This window comes from Delphinus delphis, chromosome 1 (genome assembly GCF_949987515.2).
Source record: "Delphinus delphis chromosome 1, mDelDel1.2, whole genome shotgun sequence".
NCBI classification, from domain to species: domain Eukaryota; kingdom Metazoa; phylum Chordata; class Mammalia; order Artiodactyla; family Delphinidae; genus Delphinus; species Delphinus delphis.
The window spans coordinates 99,196,501-99,211,344 of record NC_082683.1 but is presented as its reverse complement, the minus strand read 5'-3'; positions in this window follow the sequence as shown (position 1 = coordinate 99,211,344).

Sequence of the window (14,844 nt, the reverse complement as noted above, 5' to 3'; positions counted from 1 at the left end):
CATCACTGTGCTGGGAAGTTTACAGATATCTCCTGAAATTCACAAACTCTATGTTCTCATTGAGTTTGCCACTAGGTAAAATGTTGCATATCAAGCCTTATTTTCCTGTAGATTCTAGTAACAAATGTTATATGATTCTCAGTAGAGATAGAGTGAAGGAGCAAAGTCTCTTTGGACTAGGTCCAGCAGTGACAATGAGAAGTACAGAATGTCAGAACATCAGGATTAGATAGAGCCTGACCCCCTGTGAGGGAATGATACAGAAAGACTGGCTGTGTTTGTTTTCCAAAGGCTTTCTTCCTGTCTGATGCTTCCTTTCCTCAAGCATAATGGGACCTTGGTGGGAGGGAGAAAAGACTTCTGAGGAACAGGATGAGGGGAATAAAGCTCACCATCCTTCCTTCATTTTCCTCCCTCCCTCCCTCCCCTGTCACCTGGGCTGCAGGGCAAGGCTCCATCAGAAAGCTGGCCTCAAAGACTTGAACTCATTGATGTTGCTGGCTCTGCTCTTTGGGATGGACTCTAGAACAACACCTGCTGTGCTCGGTACAGAGAATGGCAATATTTACCTTGCATGCAAGAAAGGAACTTTAGAACTTCTTATGTGCAGTTGTTGAAATGCCAAATAGCTGTTGTCTCCAACAAGATGTGCCTGATTTTCCTTACATTAAAACTCATTTGTGTCACTTTAAAAAAGCAGCTTTCCACGTGGATACTTTTCCTTACGTTAAAAATATTTCTGCTTCTAAGAGAGCAGTTTTGCTTCACTGTAAAGGTAGTATCCCTGGAACTGTATTTGATGCAGGGTCTGGTTCACCGGTTCCATGTTTTTCAGTGGTCTTCTTTCCTTTATGGGTAACTTTGCTCATATAGGTGGTGATTTTTTCTGCTCTGTCTATGCATTTGCCAAGGAAGACCACCAGAATGGAAGCTACTAAGAATGGAGACAATTTCTTACTTAAAATATTTGTATCCCCAGAGTCTAACACAGTGCTTGACACACACACAAAATGTGCTTCATTCCTGTTAATTAGAATACACAGAAAGTCACTTTCTTATCCCTTTCTTTCTACTGATGTCTGTCACTACAGTATGGACCAGAATTCAGGGTTCATACTTTGGACAATTCTGCATCACTAATAGGTTCTGAGGAGTTGTGAGCAAACTTACCAAGTGTCTTTCCTGCTGGTGTGACATGGGTTCTCACAAATGACCTGATTCTACAGCAAATATCGATTACCTCTTGGTGTCTGTTATCCACTGACCTATTTTTCTGGGGCCCACTCCTTTTCTAACTTCTCAAGTTGTTGAGGTGTTTAGTTGCTTCTATTTCTGACCTCATTTCCAGGAGAAGTAGAACAACTTAGAAAACCTATAGCAGTCTCTGGAGAGTTGAAAGGAGACTGGTGGATGACATCATAACACCAGTGAAGGGATTCAACAAAGGTAGGCCCTAAGCCAGCCGAAATTGTGAATCAGCCATCTGATCATGTCCACCATCTCTCTCCAGAGGAAGGAATTTCATAGATACAAATAAACTAGTGGGAACCTTAAGACGGGTTAGTTGCAAACTTCTCTATTAACTAAATTCCACTGCATTAACAGTGCCCCTTTCCCAGTTCTAACAAACCCCTTCAACAGTCTTGGCAGCTTTGACGTTGCTGTTTCACTAGTGTGGAGCACACGCCTCCCCATCTGTATCTCCTCCCACGGCATCATCCATTGGTAACTCAGCCCTGTCTCGGTCCAGGTTCCCTTCACTTGCCCCCCTCTCCCTCATGCCCAACACCTTTTACTATTTTTTATTTTGTCTTGTTTCCAACCAACATTATATTATGGAAAAATGCATTCGGTCTTAATATTCCAGGGCCTCCCTTGCAATGCTCTCTGGACACTGTTCCTTTTCCTAATGCCTGTTGACTCACTGGGCTAGGGAGAGGAGGTCTGCTCCCCATTTCCTTTCCTAGACCATTGTTCTTCCAACTTGTGTCTCCATATTTCTACAATGACCCTACCATTCTCAGTATTTCAAAGGCTCAAGAGCAACTCCTTTTCTATGTCAGTCTATGGATTATTCCTCTACTTTTCATATCCTTTGCCACTGCCACCACAAACACCCAGGAACTCATTTCTTTGCCCAAACTATTTTTATGGCATTCCAACTAGTCACCTTGATGCCGGTCTCTCATTCTCCCACTTTGAACCCATTGTTCACTCCACATACTGCTTACTTAATGTAAAAGTCAATTCTGATCTAGAAAGAAAAAGAAGAAAAAGGAGAGAAAGAAGGGGGAGGAGGAGAAATCAAAGGCTTCTTTGCTTATTGGAGTAAAGCTCAAACTCCTCAATCTGGCATCCAAGGCTCCCTATATAATGTGGTCCCAACATTAACTCCAGTCTCATCTTTCAGTGTTCTCCCCTTCAACCAGTATAGACTACATACTTTTCCTGTTGTGTGGGATTTTCTGCTTTTAGTAACTGTAGTAATAGTTGCAATTTATAGAGCACTACATCCAGGCATTGCATTAAGCACTTTACATTTCATCACCTGAACAACAGTGTAAGGTAGGAAGTATTATCCTATTTTAACAGATGAAAATATTGGTATAGGAATTTCCTAAATCCCATAGCTATAAAGTGGCAGATCCTGATCTGAACCCTGTATATCTGTCTCCAAAACCCATGCTCTCCCTTTGTTTGAAATGTATGTACCACTCTTATAAAAATTCTTCCCATCCTCTAAAAACCATCTCAAATGCATCTTCTTTCATGAAACCATTTTTTATCCCTCTGACCAAATGGGATCCTGCAACCCTCACAGTACTTGTATTGAACCTCTCCTGTGTCAGAAAATTTCTGCCTTAGCATAAAGTCCTATAGATACTTTACTTAACCTTTTCAAAGCCAAATTGACATTAGGATATGGCTGCTGCTCCACTGAAGCTTATATGCCATGTGTTTCTTATTACATTTTGTATTCCCTTTGAACACTGTAGGCATTTATTACATGGTTATTGCACTGAGTCAATCTCCATCTGTCTATCATCAATCATCCATCTAGACATTGGGCTATTTTTGTGGAAGAATCTGACAGAATAGACCATCTTTCTCAGAATACTGTGGCCACAATGGCATCCCAGAACCCATTTTTACAGTTGTCATTTGTGTAAAAAAGTGCATGCTCTATACTCAAGAAATTTTTTGTTCAACTAAAATAATAAGCTGTTTATGTATCTCCCTATATACAATCAAAGGATCCATGTCATCGGCTGCTTTTTTTAAAGTCCCACTTCTAGAATCTGATGTGAAGACAGCTTGTTTTTTGCACAACAGCACTGGGGAAAAAGCAGACATGAGGAAAGAAAGGCGAAAGTGGCAAAATCAGGATTTAAATCTAGGTGAACTTGTGTTGTTTACAAGTACAATCTTGCTATTTTGACAATACATCTGGCCACTGGGATTAGAATTTGTGTTTTCCCAAAACAATTTAGCTGCCCATTGGTAATTTAAAATGGGGGCTCTTTTTCTTGTTTTGATTTTGACATAGAGGAAATGTCCTACCATTTGCCCAAGGGGAATCTCTTCTAAAAACTGTGTTTTAGATTCTACCCCTGTTAAGGATTAATACAGTTGATCTTATTACTTGTCATTTTTCCTTTTACATTTCAGAAGACAATTTCAAGTCTGGGGTTTACCTTGCTGTCTTCACTCCTGTATCTTCTATTCATATAAACCTAAATTAAGTATAACTTAGAGAATGAAGAATAACAATTAATTGCCCGCACGTTCTGTCTTTAACCAGCATTTTTTGAACCAGAGACAGATCCAGTTTGCAATCCAGTATAGTGCATATGGGACAGAAACGACAAATTTAATCTGCATGGATAATAAGAAATCTATTAAAAATGGATCTTACAGTAGGCCTTCATTGCTTTCAGAATGGCATGCAAATTTTTTTGGAAGGTGCATACCGTTCTTCATAAAATTGTCCTTTTTTTATCATTTCAGCCTCTTTTCTCACCATTTTCTCTTACCATTTCTATTCCAGACACGCTAAACTTCTTCAGGTCTTCCCATGCTTTTTCTCACCTGTGAAACTCTGCACATGTTGATCTTTGCTTCCTTTACTTACCTACCTAACACCTATTGGTCCTTCAGAACTAACTTATCACTGCACTTCCTTCTGGGCTTCCTAACTCCACCAATGTCATAATAATCAGGCTAACTCTGCTTACTTCCCACTGGTAGCACATGTCCTGTTGACTTGCAATTGCCTGTTAGCTTGCCTGTCTTCCCAATCAGCATGTAAACCTCCCCGACAGCAGGTACTATGTCTTGTCCACTGTTTGAGTCCCAGGACCTTGGCTGGTATTTGGAACACAGTAGGTTCTTATTACACTTTTACTGGGTGAATGAATACATGGATGAAAGAATGAACTCTTTTCTAAGATGAGACAGTCAGCTTTGTATCTTCTTTTCTAAGATGAGAAAGTTAGCTTTGTGTCTTTTAAGTCTAGATATTATTCCCCATGACCTTACTACTCCCTGAAGGATTTGAAAGACTGAATTATAGGAGTTTAGTAGCATCCAGATTATTAAAATATTTGAGCAACTGCCAGATTTCTTTTTATCACATGCATATTTTGCATCTGGGTATTTTATTTGCACAGGAATACTTCTGGGAACTAATATAGGCATTCCGAGTGAATACACCATCAAAAGAGATGGATCAGCCTAAATTAATCTGAGAAACTAAATATAACTGAGTGGAGAAGAAATAATGCTTACTATTATTAAAAGGAAAAGCACACTATATTTTTCCTGTAATCAATTGCAAATGTACATTTGATAACTCTGGTTGTTGTTTAATCAAAAATGATTATCTCTCTTGATTATGAGTTATTTTTTTTTAAGGAAAAGGAATTGCTAATTAGTTTGCTATCACTCTGCTGAAGGTGTTTGCAATTAAATTGAGGACGTAACGAAAGCTGCAAATGATTCAAGCGCTGAAATGTGGTTTCTACATATTGAAGGAGCTGCTCTTTCAAACTGTGTGAAGTTTTTTTGGTTTTGTTTTTTTGCGGTACGCGGGCTCCTCACCGCTGCGGCCTCTCCTTCCGCGGAGCACAGGTCCAGCGGCCATGGCCCAAGGGCGCAGCTGCTCCGCTGCACGTGGGTTCCTCCCAAACCGGGGCACGAACCCGCATCCCTTGCATCGGCAGGCGGACTCTCAACCACTGCGCCACCAGGGAAGCCCCAAACTATGTGAAGTTTTAAACTTCTTTTCAAAAGTACAAACCTGGGATCTTCAAGATGGCGGAACAGTAAGACGCGGAGATCATCTGCCTCCACACAGATACATCAGCAATACATCTACACGTGGAACAACGCCTACAGAACACCCACTAAACGCTGGCAGAAGACCTCAGACCTCCCAAAAGGCAAGAAACTCCCTGGGTAGGGAAAAAGAAAAAACAGAGACAAAAGAATAGGGACAGGACCTGCACCAGCTGTGAAGGAGGAAAGGTCTCCACACACTAGGAAGCCGCTTCGCGGCGGAGACTGCGGGTGGCAGAGGGGGAAGCTTCGGAGCCGCGGAAGAGAGCACAGCAACAGGGGTGCGGAGGGCAAAGCGGAGAGATTCCCGCACAGAGGACCGGCACTCACCAGCCCGAGAGGCTTGTCTGCTCACCCGCCGGGGCGGGCGGGGCTAGGAGCTGAGGCTCGGGCTTCAGTCCAATTGCAGGGAGAGGTCTGGCGGCGTGAACACAGCCTGAAGGGGGCTAGTGCGCCACGGCTAGCCGGGAGGGAGTCCGGGAAAATGTCTGGACCTGCCGAAGAGGCAAGAGACATTTTCTTGCCTCTTTGTTTCCTGGTGCGCAAGGAGAGGGGATTAAGAGCGCCCCTTAAAGGAGCTCCAGAGACGGTGCGAGTCGCGGCTAACAGCGCGGACCCCAGAGACAGGCATGGGACGCTAAGGCTGCTGCTGCCGCCACCAAGAAGCCTGTGTGCGAGCACAGGTCACTATCCACACCTCCCCTCCTGGGAGCCTGTGCAGCCCGCCACTGCCAGGGTCCCGTGATCCAGGGACAACTTCCCCGGGAGAACACACGGCGCACCTCAGGTTGGTGCGACATCATGCCGGCCTCTGCCGCAGCAGGCTCGCCTTGCATCCGCACCCCTCCCTCTCCCCCGGCCTGAGTGATCCAGAGCCCCTGAATCAGCGGCTCCTTTAACCCCGTCCTGTCTGAGCGAAGAACAGACGCACTCAGGCGACCTACACGCAGAGATGGGGCCAAATCCAAAGCTGAACCCCAGGAGCTGTGCGAACACAGAAGAGAAAGGGAAATCTCTCCCGGCAGCCTCAGGAGCAGCGGATTAAATCTCCACAATCAACTTGATGTACCCTGCATCTGTGGAATATCTGAATAGGCAACGAATCATCCCAAATTGAGGAGGTGGACTTTGGGAACAATGATATATATATATATTTTTCACTCTTTCGCTTTTTGTGAGGGTGTATGTGTACGCTTCTGTGTGTCATTTTGTCTGTATAGCTCTGCTTTTACCATTTGTCCTAGGGTTCGGTCTGTCCATTATTTCGTTTGTTTGTTTGTTTTTTAAGTGTAGTTTTTAGCACTTGTTATCATTGGTTGATTTCTTCTTTGGTTTGGTTGCTCTCTTCTTTCTTTTTTTTATTACTTAAAATAATTTTTAATAATTATTTTTTATTTTAATAACTTTATTTTATTTTACTTTATTTTATTTTATTTTATCTTCTTTCTTTCTTTATTTCTTTTTTCTCCCTTTTATCCTAAGCCGTGTGGATGACAGGCTTTTGGTGCTCCAGCCAGGCATTAGGGCTGTGCCTCTGAGGTGGGAGAGCCAAGTTCAGGACACTGGTCCACAAGAGACCTCCCAGTTCCACGTAATATCAAACGGCAAGAATCTCCCAGAGATCTCCATCTCAACACCAAGACCCAGCTCCACTCAACGACCAGCAAGCTACAGTGCTGGACACCCTATACCAAACAACTAGCAAGACAGGAAGACAGCCCCACACATTAGCAGAGAGGCTGCCTAAAATCATAATAAGGCCACAGACACCCCAAAACACACCACCAGATGTGGACCTACCCACCAGAAAGACAAGATCCAGCCTCATCCACCAGAACACAGGCACTAGTCCCCTCCACCAAGAAGCCTACACAACCCACTGAACCAACCTTAGCCACTGGGGACAGACACCAAAAACAATGGGAACTACGAACCTGCAGCCTGCGAAAAGGAGACCCCAAACACAGTAAGTTAAGCAAAATGAGAAGACAGAGAAACACACAGCAGATGAAGGAGCAAGGCAAAAAACCCACCAGACCTAACAAATGAAGAAGAAATAGGCAGTCTACTGAAAAAAAATTCAGAATAATGATAATAAAAATGATCAAAAATCTTGGAAATAGAATGGAGAAAATACAAGAAACATTTAACAAGGACCTACAAGAACTAAAGAGCACACAAACATTGATGAACAACACAATAAATGAAATTTAAAATATTCTTGAAGGGATCAATAGCAGAATAACTGAGGCAGAAAAACGGATAAGTGACCTGGAAGATAAAATTGTGGAAATAACTACTGCAGAGCAAAATAAAGAAAAAAAGAATGAAAAGAACTGAGGACAGTCTCAGAGACCTCTAGGACACCATTAAATGCACAAACATTCAAATTATAGGGGTCCCAGAGGAAGAAGAGAAAAAGAAAGGGACTGAGAAAATATTTGAAGAGATTATAGTTGAAAACTTCCTTAATATGGGAAAGGAAATAGTTAATCAAGTCCAAGAAGCACAGAGAGTCCCTTACAGGATAAAACCAAGGAGAAACACACCAAGACACATGTTAATCAAACTATCAAAAATTAAATACAAAGAAAAAATATTAAAAGCAGCAAGGGAAAAATAACATACAAGGGAATCCCCATAAGGTTAACAGCTGATCTTTCAGCAGAAACTCTGAAAGCCAGAAGGGAGTGGCAGAACATATTTAATGGGATGAAAGGGAAAAACCTACAACCAAGATTACTCTACCCAGCAAGGATCTCATTCAGATTTGATGGAGAAATTAAAACCTTTACAGAACAGCAAAAGCTAAGAGAATTTAGCACCACCAAACCAGCTTTACAACAAATGCTAAAGGAACTTCTCTAGGCAGGAAACACAAGAGAAGGAAAAAACCTACAATAACAAACCCAAAACAATTAAGAACATGGTAATAGGAACATACATATTGATAATTACCTTTAATGTAAATGGATTAAATGCACCAATCAAAAGACAGACTGACTGAATGGTTACAAAAACAAGACCCGTATATATGCTGCCTACAAGAGACCCACTTCAGACTTAGGGACACATACAGACAAAGTGAGGGGATGGAAAAAGATATTCCATGCAAATGGAATCAAAAGAAAGCTGGACTAGCAATTCTCATATCGGACAAAATAGACTTTAAAACAAAGACTATTACAAGAGACAAAGAAGGACACTACATTAGGATCGGGGGATCAATCCAAGAAGAAGATATAACAATTGTAAATATTTATGCACCCAACATAGGAGCACCTCAATACATAAGGCAAATACTAACAGCCATAAAAGGGGAAATCGACAGTAACACAATCATAGTAGGGGACTTTAACACCCCACTTTCACCAATGGACAGATCATCCAAAATGAAAATAAATAAGGAAACACAAGCTTTAAATGACACATTAAACAAGATGGACTTAACTGATATTTATAGGACATTCCATCCAAAAACAACAAAATACACACTCTTCTCAAGTGCTCATGGAACATTCTCCAGAAGAGATCATATCTTGGGTCACAAATCAAGCCTTGGTAAATTTAAGAAAATTGAAACCATATCAAGTATCTTTTCTGACCACAATGCTATGAGCCTAGATATCAATCACATGAAAAAAATCTGTAAAAAATACAAACACATGGAGACTAAACAATGCACTACTCAATAACCAAGAGATCACTGAAGAAATCAAAGAGGAAATCAAAAAATCCCTAGAAGCAAATGACAATGAAACCACGACAACCCAAAACCTATGGGATGCAGCAAAAGCAGTTCTAAGAGGGAAGTTTATAGCAATACAATCCTACCTTAAGAAACAAGAAGCATCTCAAATAAACAACCTAACCTTACACCTAAAGCAATTAAGAGAAAGAAGAACAAAAAACCCCAAAGTTAGCAGAAGGAAAGAAATCATGAAGATCAGATCAGAAATAGATGAAAAAGAAATGAAGGAAACGATAGCAAAGATCAATAAAACTAAAAGCTGGTTCTTTGAGAAGATAAACAAAATTGATAAACCATTAGCCACACTCATCAAGAAAAAAAGGGAGAAGACTCAAATCAATAGAATTAGAAATGAAAAAGGAGAAGTAACAACTGACGCTGCAGAAATACAAAGGATCATGAGAGATTACTACAAGCAACTATATGCCAATAAAATGGACAACCTGGAAGAAATGGACAAATTCTTAGAAATGCACAACCTTCCGATACTGAACCAGGAAGAAATAGAAAATATGAACAGACCAATCACAAGCACTGAAATTGAAACTGTGATTAAAAATCTTCCAACAAAGAAAAGCCCAGGACCAGATGGCTTCACAGGCGAATTCTATCAAACATTTAGAGAAGAGCTAACACCTATCCTTCTCAAACTCCTCCAAAATATAGCAGAGGGAGGAACACTCCCAAACTTATTCTATGAGGCCACCATCACCCTGATACCAAAACCAGAGAAAGATGTCACAAAGAAGGAAAACTACAGGCCTTATCACTGATGAACATAGATGCAAAACTCCTCAACAAAATACTAGCAAACAGAATCCAACAGCACATTAAAAGTATGATAGACCATGATCAACTGTGGTTTATCCCAGGAATGAAAGCATTCTTCAGTATACGGAAATCAATCAATGTGATACACCATATTAACAAATTAAAGGAGAAAATCTATATGATCATCTCAGTAGATGCAGAGAAAGCTTTTGACAAAATTCAACACCCATTTATGATAAAAACCCTCCAGAAAGTAGGCATAAAGGGAACTTTCCTCAACATAATAAAGGCCATATATGACAAACCCACAGCCAGCATCGTCCTCACTGGTGAAAAACTGAAAGCATTTCCACTAAGATCCAGAACAAGACAAGGTTGCCCACTCTCACCACCATTATTCAACATAGTTTTGGAAGTTTTAGCCACAGCAATGAGAGAAGAAAAAGAAATAAATCCAAATCGGAAAAGAAGAAGTAAAGCTTTCACTGTTTGCAGATGACATGATACTATACATAGAGAATCCTAAAGATGCTACCAGAAAACTACTAGAGCTAATCAATGCATTTGGTAAAGTAGCAGGATACAAAATTAATGCACAGAAATCTCTTGCATTCCTATACACTAATGAAGAAATATCTGAAAGTGAAATTAAGAAAACACTCCCATTTACCATTGCAACAAAAAGAATAAAATATCTAGGAATAAAGGTACCTCAGGAGACAAAAGCCCTGTATGCAGAAAATTATAAGACACTGATGAAAGAAATTAAAGATGATACAAATAGATGGAGAGATATACCATGTTTTGGATTGGAAGAATCAACATTGTGAAAATGACTCTACTACCCAAAGCAATCTACAAATTCAATGCAATCCCTATCAAACTACCACTGGCATTTTTCACAGACCTAGAACAAAAAATTTCACAATTTGTGTGGAAACACAAAAGACCCCGAATAGCCAAAGCAATATTGAGAAAAAAATGGAGCTGGAGGAATCAGGTTCCCTGACTTCAGACTATACTACAAAGCTACAGTAATCGAGACAGTATGGTACTGGCACAAAAACTGAAATATAGATCAATGGAACAGGATAGAAAGCCCAGAGATTAACCCACGCACATATGGTCACCTTATCTTTGATAAAGGAGGCAAGAATGTACAGTGGAGAACAGATAGCCTTTCAATAAGTGGTGCTGGGAAGACTGGACAGCTACATGTAAAAGAATGAAATGAGAACACTCCCTAACAACATACACAGAAATAAACTCAAAATGGATTAAAGACCTAAATATAAAGCCAGACACTATCAAACTCTTAGAGGAAAACATAGGCAGAACACTCTATGACAAAAATCACAACAAGATTCTTTTTGACCTACCTCCTAGAGAAATGGAAATAAAAACAAAAAGAAACAAATGGGACCTAATGAAACTTCAAGGCTTTTGCACAGCGAAGGAAACCATAAACAAGACGAAAGACAACCCTCAGAATGGGAGAAAATATTTGCATATGAAGCAAGTGACAAAGGATTAATCTCCAAAATTTACAGGCAGCTCATGCAGCACGATATCAAAAAAACCAACCCAATCCAAAAATGGGCAGAAGACCTAAACAGACATTTCTCTAAAGAAGATATACAGATTGCCAACAAACACATGAAAGAATGCTCAACCTCATTAATCATTAGAGAAATGCAAATCAAAACTACAATGAGGGGCTTCCCTGGTGGCGCAGTGGTTGAGAGTCCGCCTGCTGATGCAGGGGACACGGGTTCGGGCCCTGGTCCAGGAAGATCCCACATGCCACGGAGCGGCTGGGCCCGTGAGCCATGGCTGCTGAGCCTGCGTGTCTGGAGCCTGTGCTCCGCAATGGGAGAGGCCACCATCGTGAAAAAATCTACAAACAATAAATGCTGGAGAGGGTGTGGAGAAAAGGGAACCCTCTTGCACTGTTGGTGGGAATATAAATTGACACAGCCACTGTGGAGAACAGTAGGGAGGCTCCTTAAAAAACTAGAAATAGAACTACCATATGACCCAGCAATCCCACTACTGGGCATATACCCTGAGAAAATCATAATTCAAAGAGAGTCATGTACCACAATGTTCATTGCAGCTCTATTTACAATAGCCAGGACATGGAAGCAACCTACGTGTCCATCAACAGATGAATGGATAAAGAAGATGTGGCACATATATACAGTGGAATATTAGCCATAAAAAGAAATGAAATTGAGTTATTTGTAGTGAGATGGAAACCCCTAGAGTCTGTCATACAGAGTGAAGTAAGTCAGAAAGAGAAAAACAAATACCATATGCTAACACATATATATGGAATCTAAAAAAAAAAAGAAAAAAAAGTGGTCATGAAGAACCAAGGGGCAAGACGGGAATAAAAACGCAGACCTACTAGAGAATGGACTTGAGGATATGGGGAGGGGGAAGGGTAAGCTGTGACAAAGGGAGAGAGTGGCATGGACATATATACACTACCAAACGTAAAATAGATAGCTAGTGGGAAGCAGCCGCATAGCACAGGGAGATCAGCTCGGTTCTTTGTGACCACCTAGAGGGGTGGGATAGGGAGGGTGTGAGGGAGGGAGACCTAAGAGGGGAGAGATATGGGGATATATGTATATGTATAACTGATACACTTTGTTATAAAGCAGAAACTAACACACCATTGTAAAGCAATTATACTCCAATAAAGATGTTAAAAAAAAAAAAAAAGTACAAACCTTACTACCTAAAAAGCCATTCTTTCAGAAAAACAAATTCTGTAAACTCCTGGTTGAGATGAAAGAGACTGATCATTCAACTTTTTAATATACCTGTACCTAAAAGGAAGGCAAATTGCTATTTTATGTTTAGATACATTTATATAAAGTCATGATATTTGACCATTTTGAAGTTGTTTATTCTCTTCATTAATATGGCACTGCCTACATATAACAGCTACTTCTGATTAGGTCACTGCAGAGCTGGTGCCTGAGTCTCCACAAAGCTTTAAGTTTCACACATCATATGACTTTTATTTCTGTTATTCTCTTCACATGGAGACAATACCAAGGGAGTAATCTGCAGTGATGCTTTGGTTTCTTTGATAATAATATTTGAAGATGTTTGCTTCTTGGAAACATGAATTGCCTAATATTTTTAAAAATTTATTTTATTGAAGTATAGTTGATTTACAGTGTTGTGTTAGTTTCTAGTATACAGCAAAGTGATTCAGTTATAATGAATTGCCTAATTAATTTTGTTCCATCTTAACCATTTTTAAGTGTCCAGTTCCATAGTGTTTACTACATACTCATTGTGCAGGAGATCCCTAGAATTTTTTCATCTTGCAAAATCGAAACTTTATACCCATTAAACAATTCCCTACTTCTACCCCCCACCAACCCAGCCCTGCAAACCACCATTCTACTTTCTGGATTTTTTTCCCCAGTTTTAAAAAATTGTGGTAAAGTACACATAACATAAAATTTACCATTTTAACCATTTTTAAGCATACAGTTCAGGGGAATTAAATACATTCATAATGTTGTTCTACCATTACCACATTCATCTCCAGTACTCTTCTCATCTGTAAAACTTAAATTCTATACCCATTGAATATTAACTCCCAATTTACCCCTCCCACAGGCCCTGGAAACCACAATTATACTGCTTCTATTATTTTGACTAGCCTAAGTACCTCATATAAGTGGAATTATATAGTATTTGTCTTTTAGTGACTGGCTTATTTCATTTAGTATAATGTCCTCAAAATTCATCCATGTTATAGCATATTGCAGAATTCCCTTCCTTTTTAAGGCTGAATACTATTTTTTAAAAAATTATGTATTTATCTATTTACTTTTGGGTGCATTGGGTCTTCATTGTTCTGCACGGGCTTTCTCTAGTTGTGGGGAGCAGAGGCTACTCTTTGTTGTGGTGCGCGGGCTTCTCATTGCGTTGGCTTCTCTTTTTGCGAAGCACGGGATCTAAGCACAGGCTTCAGTAGTTGTGGCACATGGGCTAGTAGTTGTGGCTTGCGTGCTCTAGAGCGCAGGCTTAGCAGCTGTGGTGCGTAGGCTTAGTTGCTCCGAGGCATGTGGGATCTTCCCGGACCAGGGCTCGAACCCATGTCCCCTGCATTGGCAGGTGGATTCTTAACCACCTGCATCACCAGGGAAGCCCATGAATACTATTTTATTTTGCATATATACTACCTTTTCTTCACCTATTCTTACATTGATGGACACTTGGGTTGCTTCTACCTCTTGGCTATTGTGAATAATGCTGAAATGAAACATGGATGTGCAAATATTTTTTCTGGATATATAACCAGAAGTGGAATTGCTGGGTAGTTCTAGTTTTAATTTTTTGAGGAACTGCTTTCCACAGCAGCTATACCATATTACATTCCCACCAAGAATGCACAAGAGTTGAAATTTCTCCCCATCCTTACCAACACTTGTTATTTTGTTGTTTTGATAGTAGCCATCCTAATGGGTGTGAGGTAATATTTAATTGTAGTTTTGATTTGCATTTCCCTAATGATTAGTGATGTTGAGCATCTTTTCTTGTGCTTATTGGCCATTTGTATACCTCTTCAGAGAAATGTCTATTTAAGTCATTAGCATATTTTTAATTTGGGTTGGTTGTTTTCTTCTTGTTGACCTTTAGAAGTCTTCTATATATTCTGGATATTAATCCCTTATCAGATATATGATTTGCAAATATTTTTACCCATTTTGTGGATTGCCTTTTTACTCTGTTGATAGTTTCTTTTGATGCAAACAAAATTTTATTTTTATGAAATCGAATTTATCTATTTTTTCTTTTGTTGCCTGTACCTTTGCTGTCATATCCAAAAAATCATTGCCAAAACCAATGTTGTGAAGCTTTTGCCTTATGTTTTCCTCTAAGAGTTTTATAGCTTTACATTTAGGTCTTTTGTCCATTTTGAGTCAGTTTTGTATATGGTGTAAGGTAAGGGT